Source organism: Electrona antarctica (assembly GCF_951216825.1).
Source record: "Electrona antarctica genome assembly, chromosome: 6".
Classification (NCBI taxonomy): Eukaryota; Metazoa; Chordata; class Actinopteri; order Myctophiformes; family Myctophidae; genus Electrona; species Electrona antarctica.
In genome coordinates, this window is record NC_136811.1 from 17,018,853 (window position 1) to 17,024,852 (window position 6,000).

The window sequence follows — 6,000 nt, forward strand, 5'->3', positions numbered from 1 at the left end:
GGATGAGGATGAGTCATCCTTCACCACATTCTCCAAAAGTAGGCAACAAGTGCACACCAAGAGAACAAGCACTGCAGGCCTGAATGCTTGACCCGACTTGACTGTGATTGTGAATTAAGTAGTCCTCTGTTGTGATCCTAAGGGCTATCATTTAATCAGGTGGTGGTTGGTGATTCAGGTGGATTTCCCATCTCTGCAAGCAAGCAAGCACAAGCCTGGAAAACAAGATGACACAAGGTAATATCACACAATCTTCTGAAGTTTATATTTTTGGTGTATTTAGTGTGGTTGACCTAACAGGGCAACCACACTAAATACACTCGAGATGCCAACTTGTGCCTTGCACACAATTAGGCCATGTATGGCCTACTTGTGCGCAAGCAAAGCGCGCCATGAGGTGCGCTCACCACTGGCATCACCACTTCTTCTCCATAGGCACCATGTCTGTCTCAGATGTCTGTCTGGGTACGTCTGAGTCCTAGAGCTATCTGCTGTCTGGGTACGACTGCTTCTCTGAGTTCCCATAGAGTCCCTATATAAGCTACTTTGATGTACAGTGTCCGGTATTGTCTGTTATTGATTTTACACCATACCAACCTTGAAACGTACCTTAGTTACGTCACGGATCATAGGTAAACCAAGAAACTATCATCAATCTAAACTCTAAACGGTATAATAAAGAACTAAAGTAAATCTGTACACTGAAACTACACAGACTATAGGATGTCAGGTGTACAAATGAACCCAGCATTTGTCTACACCAGTAAGTCGCCCTTTTGGGGCGAGGTTGCGTGCACAATCCGCATGGGACACGACAGACTGTTGGGCGAGCACTGGCGCTTTGGCATGTCTTGAGTGTACAGGTTTTATGAGGTCAGATCAACATGGAATGTTAGAACAGGTCAGCTCCATTTATGGAGATCTAAGGGTGACAGCGGGGGCATTGTCTTGAGTGTACTGTACGGGGATGATGAGGTCAGATCAACATATGGAATGTCAGAGCAGGTAAGCTCCATATATGGAGTTCTAAGGGTGGCTGACAGGTTTTGAAGGTTTTCATACAATTTACAATTTAGCAGACGCTCTTAATCCAGAGCGATTTACAGTAAGCAGGAACAAAAGACATGGTAATACATCAAATACATAAAAATAGTCATCATGAATCATACGTATGCTAATAGGAACCTAACAGTAGAATATCTATGTAATGAACTATGCTGTCTACATAAAATGCTATCTAAGTTACATAAGTTGAGCCTTTGCGTACGGTCGCAATAAGATGCTATCTAAATTGCATTTTAAACTTTGCACAAGCTTGCACGGTCATCAAGGCTAGGGAAAGTGCTATGGGCTAAAGTGAAGTCTGAAGAAGTGAGTCCTCAGATTGTGGTAGAAGTTTGGGAGCCAGAAGGGAGAAGAGTCTGGGATGTGTGGAGCGTTGTCCCAGATGTTTTAGGGAAGGTTCTGACAGATTCCCTGTGTTAGCTGATCCGAGTGTAACATGCAGCACCTTTATGGTCATGACTTTAAACTAGATTTTATATTGTGGCAATGTACTCATTATAGCTGAGCTGAACTTAATGACACCCTGTCTGTTTGGGCCTGCAGTATCTTTGATAAAGATTGATAAAAAATAATGTTTAGAAGCTACTGGACTTAATCATTATTGTAGTTTGTACATATATATACTATGGGGTGCAGGTCAAGCCTCCAACATATTACAACATCAACAGCAAGGGGGTTCTGTTGGACCTGCTATGCTGTGGGGGACATGTTCCTGCCATTGGTTTGGGTCCTTGTGGAAAAGGGTCATTGCAAATCTTATCCTATGATCAAAGTACTTCTATCCTGATGGGAGTGGTTCCTTCCAGGATGAAGATTTCCTCCTGGAAATCCCCCCTGTGCACATGCAGGGCATGACGGGTCACTGAATCTATTGTGCTTACAGCCCTTGTCACCAGATCTCAACGCAGACAAATACATATTCATTTGGGGGACCTTGACATGAAAACATTTGGTAACCAGCTGACTTACAGCGCCTTTGCATTAACACAGGATTTGGAGTCCAGGGGATCCCGTGCCTTTCTTGGAGGAAGGGTATGTCGGACTGCAATAATATAACAAGACATGGTCTAATAATGGTATGGCTTCATGGAGGACAGTCTCGGTTCCAGTGAAACATACGTATGCGGGCCAGCCGAACCTCCTTTGGTGCCACCATAGAGCAATATAACAACTAGAGGACGGACAGGAGTGTCGGTTCGGGCCTAAATTGTCGTTTTTCCTTGGTGTCGTTTATAATGGAGTCTATAGTGCCCCTCTGTGAAGTCACTCACCAAGCTGCTCTAGTGCCACACGGTGATAATAATACTAATAATCCTATGTAAAACCTTGTGGGTGGGACGGTGGGCTTCACAAAAGTAATATTCCCATATATAGAGACCACTTAAACTAGATTGAAGGCTGCATAGTAGCCTGCAAATCTGGTAAACAAAACCCTAGGTCTGGATTGAAGGGGGGAGGGCAACAATAAAAAAGCAATAAAAAAGTGTAAGGTGTTCTAACGTGTTGTAGTTTTCTTAGAGACTTTCTAGACTGCATGAAATGGAAGGTGGTGAAATAATAAAATAGAAAATAAATGTAAAATGCCTATAGAGGGTGCCACAGGGGTTACTTTCCTGTCCATCATCGCAGAGAACTATGGATTCTGATCCCCCGGCTTGGCTGGGCGTCCATACAATTGTGTTCGTGAGAGGGAAGCCAGGCGGGAAGGGTGATCTCTGTTGCTGCACTAGTGGCTCCTAAAGGTTGGTCAGGGTGCCTTGCTGGCAGGTGAGCCAGTGGGGAATGGATTAACAGCAGTATCAAAAACAAAAGTGTGTGGGGAATTAAATTCGTATAACAACTAAATCGAGAGGAAGAAAGGGTAAATAAATGATTGGCTACTCTGAAAAAAGGAGTCCTGGTTGCTTCTCATCCATCTTCCTCCCACAATATCGTAAAATGGCCTAATCTACTTTAAAACCTCTAACTGGTACTTGTTTTAGGGTCTTTTTCCATGGCCAGTTGGTTGTCTCCATTTGTGTGGTGACCTCCGTATACCCTCTGGGGAACTTCAGTGTCTGGTCTCCGTTCAAGTTCAGTTTACTTTTCAGTTCACTGACCTTTGGAATACTTTTTGGGACCGGTTTCTTGCCAGGTTTGAGTCTCTTGTTCCATTGCGGGTGGGTAACTGAAGGCTGGATCAAACAAAGATTTTCCTTTGTGTCATGTGCCTTGACACGACCAACATGATCCAACTCATTACCTCCAACTCCAACTGCTTGGTAACTAGGTCTAAATCCACCCCAAAGGTCTCCATGGCCTTCTCCAATTCCTTCCTTGGCTGCTACAAGTAGTGGACGGAGGTTCTGCTTGTCGTCTATTGCCGTACTGATCACAAGGTCTGCATATTGTTGGAATTCGTTCTCCTCTGCAAGAGCACGTTCTATACATTTGTCCTGATAATCACGTTCGTCTTGCCTCAGTTTTTGGGCCATAGCACGTTTTTCTTGCACTTGCTGATGACAAACGTAGTCACAATATCTTCTTTCATCAATACGTTGTTGTTCTGCCGCATTTTGCTGCTGAAGATGAAGCTCCTTAGATAATTTGAGTTCCGCCTCTGCCTCTTTCTTCCCCTCCACTAGGAGTCTCTTCTGTATTTTTTTCTTCGTTTTAATCTGTATTTCCCTCTCCTTCAGAACCTGAGTATGCAAGAGTGCCCTGTGTAATTTCTGGACACGTTCACTATTAGAAAATATCTTAGACTTGGCAATCGTCAGAATCTCCTTATCCTCCTGATCCGCCGGATCTTTGTATCTGGCCTGCTCCAAATCGACCAATTTCCTTTGGTCTTCCTCATTGGCCTCCTGGATCCTTTTCAGTTGCGCCTTGGCTTTTGCAATGGCCTCCACCTGTGCTTGATATTTGTCCTCCTCCACGTTGACTAATTGTCTTTGTTCTTCCTCAATGGCCTCTTTAATGTCCAGGAGTTGAGCCTTGACCTTTGCGACCTGCACTTGATATTTCTCCTCATCTATATCCAATAATAGTTTTCTTTGGTCTTCATCCCCTGCTTCCTGGATCTTCTTGAGTTGGGACCTGATTTTCGAGATAGCCTCCATCTTTGCTTTGTATTTCATGACGTCCATGTCGTCTAACTGTTTCTGTTCGTCCTCTTTCTTCCTCGCCTGAAGAACGTTAGTAACTCCATTGCTCGGCATTGTCCCTCCTTGTGTACTAATTACAGCACAATAGAAATGTTGCTCTAAATTAAAAGCAGTGAACTGTAAATCGCTTTATATACTGCCTCCTTAGGAGATTGTTGCTGACGTCATAGAGTCTTGCCCATACGGAATTTCATTACGGCCAATCACAATTTGGGACTAAAAGAAATTATGATATGATATGAAAATTGATCTTCCCAATGGACAGGTGGTGCAATCAAGAACTTCACACCTTTTGTGAGGGGCTATGCACAGCTTTGTGTGTATGTCCGTGAGCATGGAATGTGTTTATAAACGTGAACGTGATTTCATTGGCTGAGCACCGAATGTGATGATGATGATGATGATGTATGATGATAAGAGCACCCACTTCACACAAGTGTGATTTTTTAAATACAATTGTAGGCCTATTTAACACTGTGCAATACACTGAGTGCACACTCTGCTCTCTCTCTGCACACAATGTTTGGCGGAACTTAGAGGATATATGATGGTTGTTTTTATTATTAGCCTGTGTCAAGCCTGAAGGGGTAAAGACCCCTTATTGTTTTTGTACGGGTTCTGCCATTTTTCAGTTTTTGCAGTTCTGCGCTGTCGTTTTCCACAAAATTCGACAATATGGTAATAGAGGGTTGTGAGAATCGCTCAAGAACTGAAGCTCAGTCATTCGTTAGACGACCTCTGACCTTTAGATATCCCAATGATATATGATTTTCTCGATCCACTTTTGACAACGTCAAGAAAGTAGCCTGCTCAACCACTCCCCCTTGAAATCGCATTTCCATTCATTTGAGAACCGCTGCTCCTTCGCCTGGAAAGGAGCCAGCTTAGGTGGTTCGGGCATCCATGGTTAGGATGCCTCTCGGGCGTCTCCCTAGGGAGGTCCTCGACGCACGTCCCACTGGGAGGAGTCCCCGGGGCAGACCAAGGCGCAGTTGGAGGAAACACATCGACTCACTGGCCTTGGAACGCCTCGGAATCCCCCAGGAGGAAGTCACTAATGTTGCTCTGGAGAGGGAAGTCTGGAGCACTCTGGTGGAGCTGTTGCCCCCACGAGCCGACTACGGATAAGCGGTTGAAGATGGATGGATGGATGGATTCATTTGTGTGGAGTGAGTCTGGACCCTGCAGTGCTATTGCATGGTTGGCTGAGGGAGTATAGCGTGTATGGACAACCAATCAGCGTAACAAAACAGTTAAGTGACCTCCAGTGTCCAACCAGCTATTTTAAGCGAGCATTTGTTAATTCTCTCAAGTGTATCTATGGCACATTGTGCATAGCTTTTTTCTTAAGGCTATTGCTTTATTGCTTTCATGGCTTGACCCCGTCTTATCGCTGCTTGCAGCTATAAGTATTATTAAATATTATTATTAGGCTATTATTTGTATTTATTTTATTTTGGAGTGATGTGATTTGAATGTGCATGCTTGTTTCTGTGTTTACAGCTGAGTAGGCTAATGTTTTTAATTTACCAAAAAAATACAGGTAGGTATCACATTTTGGAAAAGAAATACAAAACAGAATGTTTTGTATTTCTGTCTAGACAGTCCCAAAAATATGGACGCCAAATTGAAGGCTGATGAAAATTAAGAGAATAATAGAAGTGGAAGAGAAACTCTTGATTAAAGTGCCCGCATTGAGGAGCTTTTGTTTTGAAACTTACCCCCGAAATGACACCGGAAGTAAAACGTCCACCAATCAAATCAAGTGTGTGTGCCGCTGCAGCAAAAA